Below are 12,068 nucleotides of genomic sequence, written 5' to 3'. Positions count from 1 at the left end.
TCAGCTGCCCAGCATTGGTAATGGGAGCTGACCTCAGGTCCTCTGGAAGAGCAGTGCCTGGTCTGAGTGCTCCGCCATGGCCATGTCTGCAGTCCCAGATTATGCCCTTTCACTGTGGATTTTGGTCAGGAGAGTCAAGGAGGTCTGGAGCGGAGGACACACTGTCTGCAGCTTCCATCTTGGGCCGAGCACTACACTGCTCTCTGTGTTCTCAGCCTATGACAATGCGGCCTCTGGTGACAGAGCCACCCTTCCTTCCCCTATAAAGTGTGCATGGCATGATTCATTACTAGGCATGGTGGTGGCCGTGAGTTTGTGTCTGCGGGGAGCAAAGCAAACAGTTATTATTGTCGCTGGGAATGTTGTGTTTCTTTCTCTTACTCTCTTATTAGTGTGGCTGTCACAGCAAGACAGCGATGGTCTAGATAACAGTTTGTGGAGCCAGCTGTGGCCAGCAGCTAAGTTACCAGTCTTGTTGTGACAAAATGCTTGCCAAGAAGAGACTTAAGGGGCTGAGGAGATGATGGCTCAGCAGGGAAGAGCACTGGCTACCCTGGCACAGGACCCAGGTTTGGTTCCAGCACCCACACAATGGCTTACAACCAGTTCTAGGGGATCAGACATCCTCTTCTGGCTTTCTAGTGTACTGCATACCAAGGGGCACAGGCGTACAGGCAAGCAAACATTCACACACGAGATAAGGAGGAGGAAATGTCTTTATTAATATATATATATATATTGAAAGGGTTAGACTAACTTTGTAACCTGTATGTCTTCTAAAGCCTATAGTTTTGAGTTTTAGGTCCAGGTTAAGCTAAAGCCTCTTAGTACCTTTCCAGAGAATGGAGGAATGTGATCCTATCTGTGAGGACAGATATAAAAAAAGGCAAGCAAGCAATGACCTTCACTCAGCAAAAGAAGGACCAGACCCTTGTCCTTGAGATAGCGTTTCTTAGCAATGAACCTAGACTTCTTCTGAGTAGCTTTTGACCTCCAGCCAAAAGTCTGTAGCCCCTAATCTTCAAGGATGAGCTAACCACCCCACCTTCAATTGCAGCTGCATCCACACTTGGCAGGACTGGCCAAGCTTGAGCTCCTAAGACTAACCAATTATCTTGCTTTATATCTTCCTCATCCAATCCTAAATTGCCAAGACTGCAACTTCAAATTTCCCGCAATTTTTCTTTTAAAAACCTAAAGGCCTTTATCTCCCGGTGCCACTCTTTGCTGACCGGCAGGGGTGACCCCATTGTGCAATGGTTAATAAACCTCTTGCTTTTGCAATGAGTCTTGGTCTGGGGGAGTTTCTGGGAAGGGTGCGATCTTAAACTCCTGAGCTGTGAGACCCCAGGTCTTACTATATATATATATATTGCTTTTTGAAACATCGTTTCTCTGTGTAGCCTTGGCTTTGTAGACCAGGCTGGACTTGAACTCACAGAGATCTGCCTGTGAGTTCTGCCTCCCTGAGTGCTGGGATTACACACGTGCACCAGCACACCCAGCTAAAGATGAAGAAACCCTAGAGGAACAACTCAAGGGAGGCAAGGCTCATTTTATCTCATGGTTTTAAAAAAGAAAACAGGGAGGGAGGGGGCTACAGCTGGGCTACAAAGTGAATAAACTCTAATTAATAAAAAATTAATTAATTAAAAAAGGAATCCAGCCCAGAGAGAAGAGTCCACAGATGAGGGCATATACAGCTCTTTCAGAGGACCCAGGTCCGTTCCCAGCACCCACACATGGCTCACAACTGTCTCTAACTCAGTTGCATGTGATCTGAGTCTGTCTTCTGGCCTCTACAGACTCAGAAGACTTGAGTCTGCCGGCCGCACTGCTTGTCTCTGCAGCAGAGGTCTGTCAGTGGAAACTTCGGCAGAAGCCTTTGCCGATGTGCTGGCCTTAGGCTTTCCTTTCTCTAGGACTCAACTTCATTACCTGATATCTATAGTCCCCATCAGCGTTACTCCCCATGTGGTCTATCAAAGAGTCGAAAGCCCTTTGCTACTTGAGAAACATATCCTGAGCCAACTTTTGGAAGTGTTAGAGGGAAGGAGAGATTGATTCCGAGGCTGGGTGAGTCAGTGTTCTGCTACTATAAACCCAAGCTTATCAACTCAAGAGGGAGGGAGGCTTTACTTTGGTTTCAGCCCAAGACCAGTTGCCTGTTGCTTTTGGCCCTGTGGGAGGCAGCATAAGATGGCAGGCCCAGAAGATTTGGCAGGCTTTTCTGTGAAGCAGGAATTTTGAAGGACTGGCCTACCTTGCCTTGCCAACGTTGGGCAGCAGCTTCCCAGTGTCCCGCCTGCCTGCAGTTTGGACAGCATTCTGTCAGTAGTCTCCAGGCCTCTGTCCAGCTTGCCCACATCTGAAGCAAGCTTTAGGTGGAGGTTCTTCTGTGCCCATCTTTGGAGGAGCACCCTAAGGGTGCTGCCAGGAGCAATGTCTCCCTATGATGCAAAGCTTTTTTATTAAAAGTTTTAGATGCCCTGTTCTGCAGATCTCTGAAGTTGTTGAGGACCATCTGTCTATCTAACGTATATCTAAGTAGGAAGACTTGGGTTGTTTCTAGTTACTTACTTTCTGCTTAACTTTGAACTCATGTGCAGGAGGCTAGATAAAGCTTATTCCTGTAATTAACTACATTAGTATTTAGCCAGGCTACAAATACAGTTTGAAGACATTAAAGGATTTGATCATTTATAAGGTGACTGGCTATTAACTTGCATTTCTTAATTATCATTAACGGTTCACAATTATGTAGTTGCTTTCATAAGACTAGGACTTTAGCGGGGCGCAGTGATGCACGCCTGCAATCCTAGCAGCTGCGGGAGGCAGAGACAGGGAGATCTCTGTGGTTTGAGGTCAGCTTGGTCTGGAAAGAGAGTCCAAGACAGCCAAGGCTACACAGAGAAACCCTGTCTCAAAAAACAAAACAAAACAAAAACTAGGACTTTAGGTTTATCCCTGTTAGGTTTGAGCCTTAAAAATTACAAGTTTGAATCAAAGCTCTTTTGATATCAAAATAAAACTTAAAAAAAAATTTTTTTTTAACTGAGACAGCGTTTCTTTGTGCAAAAGAGATGAGGAGCCCAGAGTTACATGACACCGCAATCTAAGTGTTACCATATATGGGTCATAGTATTGGAAGTGATTATAATTTCTTCTGAACGGTTACATGGCTTTCCAAGTTCTCTACAACAAATGGGTCTAACTCGACTAGGTTGAATCCCTTTAACATCGTATTTCTTATGTGTGTGGTGTCAGGATGCATTTTGATGTAAATAGGCACATGTATGTGCGTGGGTACCCATGAAGTGAAGTTGACTCTGGGCGTCTTCCTCAGTTACTTTCCACTTTATTTATTGATACAGTCCTCTTGATGAGCCCAGAGTTCACTGATTTGGCTAGTCCAGCCAGCCGGCTTGCGCTGGGGACCCCTTGTGTCTGCCCCGAGAGCTGGGATTACAGTGAGTCATTTCACCTTCCTGATGTTTACCTGTGCTCGGCGGATTTCAACTCTGTCACGCTTGCCATGCATGACTTTATTCACTGAGACATGTCCTTTAATTATGTACAAATTTTCCCATGGCTGGTAAAGCACTTTCCTAGCATGTTTGAGAGCCGCGCTTTAACCTTAGCCATGGAAACATAATTATCTCAGAACATTCCATCCCAATTAATGAGCACAGCAGAGAGTGAAGACTGACCGGTTCCTGTGAAACAGCAGCTCACTCGACAGCACTCACGATGGTTGTTATTTCTGCTAACAATCGGTTTATCCGAAAATACTCATGGCTCTGTCACTTGCCACTTGCCCGCATGTACCAGCCTGTCAGAGGGAGGCATGGGAAAGGCAGCCCGTGGCAGGGAGTAGCCATGTGGACTTATTTTCCATCCTGACAGGTGGGCTGCTTGCAGTCACAGCTCCCTGACTGTCCTGATAGCGCCTCACGTGGTCGCCTCTGTGACACGTTCTTTCCGCTTGGGTCATAGACGGCTGTTGGGTCTCTCCAGTGTGGCCTATACTGCTCAGAGCCTGTTTGCCAGCCTCCAATGCTGACTTGCTCTGTCTTTGGTACTGGCACTCTGGAGGTTTTCTTCTTACCACCTTCAGCTTGAAGAGAGCACTCTCCCACTCCCTTCTCCAGCTGCCCTGCCCATAGAAAACCCTGGATGGTTTAACAGGGATCTCTTTTTGAGGTGGAACAGAGTGGAGAGGGATGATCCAGAGGCATCAAGACCGGCATGTGAGGAAAAAAAAAACAATTGCCCAGGAAGAAAGGAAACCTCGCCCACCACAGACTGGCTGTATGTGTCGAAACAGCCTGTGCAGAGAGAGAACCCCGCCAATCTCTAAAGGACAGAGAGGAGGATCTATAAGGGCTGGAGACCCAGGCTCAGGGCCTTGGATCCTGGACTTGCTCCTACGCCCTGGTCCCTCCCACTCTTAGGAATGTCTTCTGCTCTATTGCAGTCTCTCTGTTTCAATCCCCCACCCCTGCACAGTGTGCTCATGTGCATGTGCACACATGTGCATGTGTCCAGGTGCCTGCAGAGGCCACAGGTGTCAGACCTTCTAGAACCAGAGTTACAGATAGTTACAGTGAGCAGTAGGACGTGGGTGGTGGGAACTGAACTCAGGTCCTCTGAAAAAACAGCACTCGCTCTTAACCGCTGAGCCATCTCTTCATCTTTCTTAATACACTGTCTCTATTCCTTGACTATCCATTCATCCCTGGTCCTTGCTCCTGTACAGAAATCTCAGCAGGGGATCCTTAGAGACTTAAGAGGATTTGTTCTTAAGGGAGTAACTGGGTTAGGGTAACAGAGGTGGGAAGGCCCAAACTAACTCTAGGTGGGTTCACGTGGCAGGATGGATTTCCAGACTGTAGAAAAATCAGGAAGCAGGCTGAGCATCAGCAGTCAGCCCTCTTGGCTTCCTCACAATGGAACAATGTGACTAGCTGCCTCACGCTCCGGGTGCCATGGCTACCCACCATAAAAGATGATATCCTCAACCTGTAAGGTGAAAAAAATCAGGCCTTCCCTCCTCCCTTCCTCCCTTCCTCCCTTCCTTTCTTCCTAGAGAACTTAATTCCATGGGCACCAGCCACCTTCTGTGGCCCACATGGCACATACAGTGTCCAGGTTCTTGTGGTAGTTGGTAAGCATCACACACATGGTATCATGGGCTTTACCTATCTGTGACATGACATTCTTATCCACCAGCTCTGCCTACTGAGAGACCTTCACGTTAGGTAGGAAGTCAGTGGGCTCATTCTGTGTGGTAGGGATGATGGTATTATTCTTATTCTTGGGTACAGGAGTGAAAGTCGTGACTGGAGGTTGAGCTAGGGCCTTGAGATTTGACACTGATAACTGCACATCCACAGCTGGGCTGGGTTTTGGGTGAGGCCTCCTTTGCTGTGGCTGTGTCATCCTCTGGAGGTTCTGGGAAGGGCTTACTTCTGGGGTGGTGTCCTGTGGCTCTCCCTTGTTTCTGGGGTAATTGGTGACCGGTCCTCAGGAATAAGGGAGCAGAAGCAATGCACTGGGGATTTGGTGGCCTGTGAGCATGAACGGAAATAATCTTCCAGAACCAGCTTTGGGGAGACAGATCAGTTTTATTTGGGGTGAATGAGGGTTACATAGAGCTTTGGGGAAGGGTAGAAATATCAAGGTTGGGCAAAGATCATTGGCTGAAGGGCTAAGGTACCAAGATGCCTCATTAGCATGGAGAGGCATTCCGGAAATCCCAAGTGCTTGCTTAACATGCTCTTATGGGAGAAAGGGAGTTGGTTCTGTAATTTCACTAAAGACTGTGTGATATTTCTCAGGTAGAGGGTGTGGGGTCTGAGATCCCTGGGCAAAGAAGAGGAAGCCTCTCTGACAAAGGGAGTCCTCCATTTTGCATCAAGATCAGGGCTTTCTGGTCATGGCGACTGTGACTTTAGTGACAGGGTTTATCAACAGTATCCAATTGGTGCTGTTCTTGGACTGGAAGGTCTTATTGTAATCCTCAGCACTCTGGATCTCGGCCTGGAATTCGCACCCATCTTTGTCATTTTTGCTGCAGGGGGTGCGTTGCTTACTCTGAGGGCTCTACCTTCCGAGGCCTGCTGCAGGTCATGTTGAGTCACTCACAGATGTGGTAGAGGGAGACACTGGGGTTGGGGGTCAGCTGTCAGAGGCTGGTCAGCTCTGACCACAGGGTCCTGGGTCACAGGGCTGTCCTGGTGACTCTTGTCAGGTCCACCACATAAGAGGAGAAATTTTTCTGGGAGAAGGCCACACCTATCAGCTCGGCATCAGACATGGTCAGGTCAGCTTCCTTGTTTCAGTTGACAAGGAGCACATCAAAGCAGTGCTGAGGCTGCCAGCCATAGACACTCAGTGAGTTCTGACAGGACAAAGCAGTAGCCATCAGGGTTGAAGAAGACACTCTGCAAGGCCCTGGCTCCCCTTCAATGCAGCTCACTACCTGGAACTTCTCAAGGTCCCAGAAGTGGATTGTTCTGTCAGAGCTGCCAGAAGCTAGGAGATACTCACGGGGGCAAAACTCTATCACGATGACAGGCCCTGTGTGACCAGGGAACTCAGATATTATCTTGTCAGCTGTTAGATCTCAAATCTTGACTGTGTGGTCATCTGCTGCTGCTTTGGCCACTTTCCACCAGGGCTGAACCGGAGATACCACACAGCCTGGCTTGTGCCCCCTTATACTGAGAGACACAGCCTTTCCTCCTGATGTTCTATTAATCCTACCCAAATAAGACCACTACCACAATTTTGAGCCAAATTTGAAGTAAACTTTGATTAAATACTGGCCAGGATGATGGACTTTGGCCAAGACCATTCTGCGGTTTCCAGAAAATGGTCACATTGGCTACGGACCCATAAGGCTACAGAGCTCCCTCCTAAGTGTGATCTGGTACAGTAGGGGCAATCAAACTTGTTTAGGGAAGTGAAAATGTGTGTCTTGTTGTCTTCCATAAGCAACAGCCCCCAGAATCTCAGGAAGTATCTGTCCTTTGGCAAGGGGCTTGCAGGTTGCAGGCATTTTTGTTTTATAGATCTCTTAGACACAGTAATTAAAACTTAGACATAACTTTGGCTCTTACAGTCCTAGAGCTTGATGTTTGTGTCCTGCGAACCTGAGGCCACAAATTACCAAAGGGTGAAAATCCAGGCTCCAGATGTTGGCTTTGTTCCCCCATGAGTGTTTGGAGACTTTTGGTAGTTTTAATCCCAGTCCTTGGGAGGCAGAGACAAGCAGATCTCTGAATCTGAGGCCAGTTGGATCTACATAGCTAGTTCCAGGTCAACCAGGGATACACAGGGAAACCCTGTCTCAAAAAACAAAAACAAAAATACAAAAACAAACCCCACCCACCCACAGACACACACACAGACACACACACAGACACACACAGACACACACACACACATCCCAAAGAAAGGATAAAATCGGAATGAAGTAAGGATGGTAGTTTGTTATTTTCTAATGTTTCTAACCTCATTAGTCCTGGGAAGCTGGCTAGGTTTCCAGTATCAAGCATGCCTCTACTTTTGTTGGGTGAGCCTTAAGTCCAGTCAGACAGTTGTTGGTTGCCACAAATATGTGTGTGTACACTTCTTGTGCCCTTGTGCATACCCTGCTGTGACGATAATTGTGGTTCATAGGTGTTGCAGGTGGGTAGGACTGTTTCATTGCTCCCCGTCCTTGGTAGTTTGCATAGTATTTTCTGGAACCAGGAAAGCTAGACCACAGGAAAGAGGCTTTCAGGTCAGATCCATCTTGAGTCACTTGAGTCGTGTGTCCTAAATGTGTGGTGTTTTCAGCAATGGGGACCACTCATGAGAGGGAAACGAGGGCTACATCAATAATCTGTATTGTTTTGGGAGTCACTTGGACTATGCTGTCCAACCCTTTGAAAGGAGGTTTCTTGTGTCTGGTCCTGGGGTTTTTGTTAGTCTGTGGTTTTTGTGAAGAGCATTGTCGGCCAAATGGCTTAACTTTCTTTAAAAATACATTTTATATGTATATGAGTGTTTGTGTTATATTTATATGTAGAGTGCACAATTCTAAGTAAATATAAAATAATGTGATTCTTTGAGGCTTATTAGGCTTGTCTCTCCTTCTGTATTTGTCTTTTTCCCTCTTCCTCATTTGGAACTTGTCTTATTTACTCTTCTAATGCTATGAAGAGATACTATGACCAAGGCAACTCTTATAAAAGAAATCACTTAATTGGGGTCTTCTTTACAATTTCCAAGGTTTAATCCATTATCATCATGGAACGGAGCATGGCAGGCATTCAGGCAAGCATGGTGCTGGAGAAGTAGTTGTGAGTTATATCCTGATCTATAGTAAAAGAAGGGGAGAGAGAAAGAGAGAGACAGAGAGAGAGAGACTGACATGGGCTTTTGAAACTACAGCACCATCCCCCCATCACACACTTCCTTAACAAGGCCACACCTCCACCTGATCCTTCTCAAACAGTGCCACTCCCTGGTGACTAAGCAGTCAAACGCATAAACCTAGGGGGCCATTCTTATTCAAAGTACCACAGAGCCCTCCTCCCTATTATTTTGTTTCCCACTTTGTATATCCTGTTGTTTCCCTCTCAGGCTTCTTCAATACCGTGACTTCTTTGTACTTTTCTGGTTTCTGTGGTTATTTCATGTTTTATAGTTGCATCTGAGAATTTGGAGTTAGGAGCTACAGATGAGAGAGAACATTTGTCTTTCTAGGTCTGGGTTACTCACTCAATATGATCGTTTCTTGTTGCATCCATTAACATGAAAACTTCATGATTAAATTTTTCTTTACAGATGGTTTTCTTTACAGTATTCCATAGTGCATACGTACCACATTTTCATTATCATTCATCTGTTGAACATTTAGCTTTTTTCCCCCCCCCATTTCCTAGATATTGTAAATAGGAGCGCAAGAAACATTGCTTAGCAAGTATCTAGGGAGTAGGATGTCCAGTCTTTTGGGCAGATGCCCAAGAGTGGTATAGCTGGGTCGTATATTGGTTTTGTTTTTATTTTTAGGAGGCTTCTCTATACTGATCCCCAGAGTAATTGCACCAAGTTACATTCCTAGCAACAGTGGTTGAGTGTTCATTCCTCTTTCTGCAGAATCTGCCAGCATTTGTTGTCAGTTGTTTTGTTGATCTTGACCATTCTGACTGGGGGAGACATAAATCTCAACATTGGGCTGAAGAGATGGCTCAGCAGTTAAGTTCACATATTGTCCTTGCAGAGGACCTGAGTTCAGTTCCCACCACCTACAGTGGGTGGCTCACAATTGCCTGTAACTTCAGTTCCAGGGCATCCAGCACTCCTTCTCACCTCTGTGGGCACCCACTCAAAGATGCACTAACACACAGAAACATGCGCATGCATATCAATTAAAAAAATCATCTTGGTCTACAGCCACATCACCACGAATGTAAGCAAGCTCATTTGACCTTAGAAGCTGAGGGTCAGGCCTGGTTAGTACTCAGGCAGATGAAATAATTCACAGCTTAAAGGCTTAAGGGCTGGAAAGATGTCGCAGTTGGTAAAGGATTTACTACCATTAAACATGAGGGTCTGAGTGTGAGCTTCAGCATGTACATGAAATGATAATCATAATGATGTGCATGTGTGCTCTTCGTGCTGGGGAGGCAGAGACCAGTAGGTCCCTGAGGCAGACAGCCAGATAGCCTAGCCAAACTGGTGATCCCCAGCTTCCAGAAAGAGACTGAGTCTCAAAAAACAAGGCTAAGAAGTTTTTATATATACCGGTGTATACACACACACACACACACACACACACACACACAAACAACTAAACACTTTAAAACAATAATCATTTTATTATCTTTTGTGTGCTCTGTGGCCAGGAATTTGAAAAGGGCTCAGTTGAACTGTTCTGACTTAGATGTCTCTTCAATTTAGTAACTAGCTAGGGCTGCACCAGAATGGCCTGAATCACCTGCCTCTCTTCACTGGCATCTTCTGTAGGCTTTCTACAGGGGCTGTATTAGGCTTCCTCACAGAATGCGAGCCCAAGGGCATTGCCACTGATGAAGGTGCAGCAGGACGTCAAGAACCCAGCAGAAGCTAACCAAGCCTTGGAAGTCCCATAGCATTGCTTCCACAATGACCTCAACCCCACCAGATCAACAAAGGGAACTCCTTCTCATGCTGGCAGGAGTGACAAAGCTGAATTGTGAGTAGAGGGCTGGAATGAGAAGGGAGTCCCACCCGCCAAGGCAGCAATGCAATTTGAAAAACATTCCTCAAGAGGGCACTGTTGTCACAAGACAATCAGTCGTTTCAGCTGAGGAGGCTTTGAGGACTTTGGTATTGGCCAAAGGTAAGCCTTGATCGTCTTTACTGTTGCATGGAACTTGTGGTGCATGTCCTAAATGGAAGAGTACCACTCAGTGATTGGCATTCCTGGAAGAAGACTTTTCACAAAGGTTCTACTTTGAATAGGCAACTGGAGCCTGTGTCTCCCCAGACAGAGGTCCACACGTTGGGGAGGATGCACTTTGCAGAAGCTACAGTCTGTAGCACTGTGGCTGGAAGGGACGGCTTGAAAGACCGATGAGGATGTGTGAGTGGATGAAAGTGTCTAGTGAGTGTCTAAAGTCAGAAGGAAAAAGAGCCACAGAGAGAAAACCAGAGGCCAGCAATGTCTGTAGAGCAGATGCTGGCAAGGGAGACCACGAGGGTGTGGCCAGAGAAGTGGCCAGAAGACACAGTGTGAACAGTGACTGCGGCTGAGGGGGTTTCTATGAAGAGGGAGTGTCCTCATGGCCAAGAGTACTTACAATGGAGTGTGGCTCAGTGGGTAGAGTGCTTGTTAACATGAGCAGAGCTGTGGATGAAATCCCCAGTACCTCATAGTAAACGGGGTGTGGTGGTACAATGCCTTTAGCCCCCAAACTCAGAGAAGACAGAGGCGGGATGATCAGACATTCACAGTCATCCTTAGTCTTAGTCTTAGTTTGAGGCCATACCTGGGCTGCATTAGACCCAGTCTCAAAACAACAACAGAAGATCTGAAAGCAAGGAGGTTACTGATGGCTTTAATGATGACATTTGCAGGAAACCAGACAGGCTGTCATTAGTCAGATTACAGGGAAGGATGGAGCCCAGGAAGGGCAAGGTCGATGGGTTATCACCTTTTTCGCTTGTTTGTTTACTTTTGGTTTTCAAGACAGGGTCTTTGCAACTCTGGCTGACCTGGAACTTGCTTATGTAGGTGAAGATGGCCTCAAATTCACAGTGATCCTCCTGCCTCAGGCTCCCAAATGCTAGGGTTACAGACATGAACCATCAAACCAGGCACTAAAGATTACTGTGTTTTAAAATCTTGGCGAGATGGCTTAGTGGGTAAAACGTTTGTTGCCAATAAAGACTAATTGTGTTTGGTCTCGGGGGCTCAGATGGTGGAAAATGAAAGACTCAGTCCTCACGGGTTGTCCTCTGACTTCCATATCTGCATGTCCCCACCCCAGTAAACAAATAAATGTAACTAAAATGTATTTAAAATTACAACAAAAGCTTGGGCAATACTAAGCTTGGTACTCAAGGAAAGGGGTCAGGGTGAGAACTCAAGGCTGGAAGAGGAACATTTGAGGTGCTTGGGAGGAGGTCGGGTTCTAGCATCAGCTGAAGGGTTGAACCTTGGGATCGATCTTCCTTCAGGGAGAGTTGTAGCCTCAGAATAGATGGAGATGTAAGGAGGGTAGCTTGCTGATGCTGAGCCAGGGTGCTCAGGGTAAGCAGGGTAAGCAGTGTAGGGCGTGGGTGACAAATAAGAGTGTTCCAGAGCTGAATGAAAGTCTGTTTCTGCTCAGTCCACACCTAGCCTAGTGCTTATTCTATACTGTGGTTCCACAAAAATTATTTTCTCCTTACAACAATATGGAGACCAGAAGGCCGAGGACCTGGCTTCTTTCTGGATAAGGTCTTTGCTCCACAAGGAGGCATGAGAAGAATGTGTTTGTGAGGGAAAAGGAGACATTGCATTCCAGGTCAGTCCTGAAGCTCAGAGCATC

The 12,068-nt window shown here is 46.5% G+C and overlaps 1 pseudogene; it reads right to left on the bottom strand.

Annotated features, from left to right (window-relative positions):
- Nucleotides 1-5,094: 5,094 nt before the first annotated feature.
- Nucleotides 5,095-12,068, bottom strand: part of LOC110547178 (katanin p80 WD40 repeat-containing subunit B1-like) — a 41,574-nt pseudogene continuing 34,600 nt past the window's right edge.

The sequence above is a fragment of the Meriones unguiculatus genome, chromosome 5 (genome assembly GCF_030254825.1).
Source record: "Meriones unguiculatus strain TT.TT164.6M chromosome 5, Bangor_MerUng_6.1, whole genome shotgun sequence".
NCBI lineage: Eukaryota > Metazoa > Chordata > Mammalia > Rodentia > Muridae > Meriones > Meriones unguiculatus.
The sequence above is the reverse complement of the archived record's forward strand: the minus strand, read 5'-3'. Positions and strand labels throughout refer to the sequence as shown.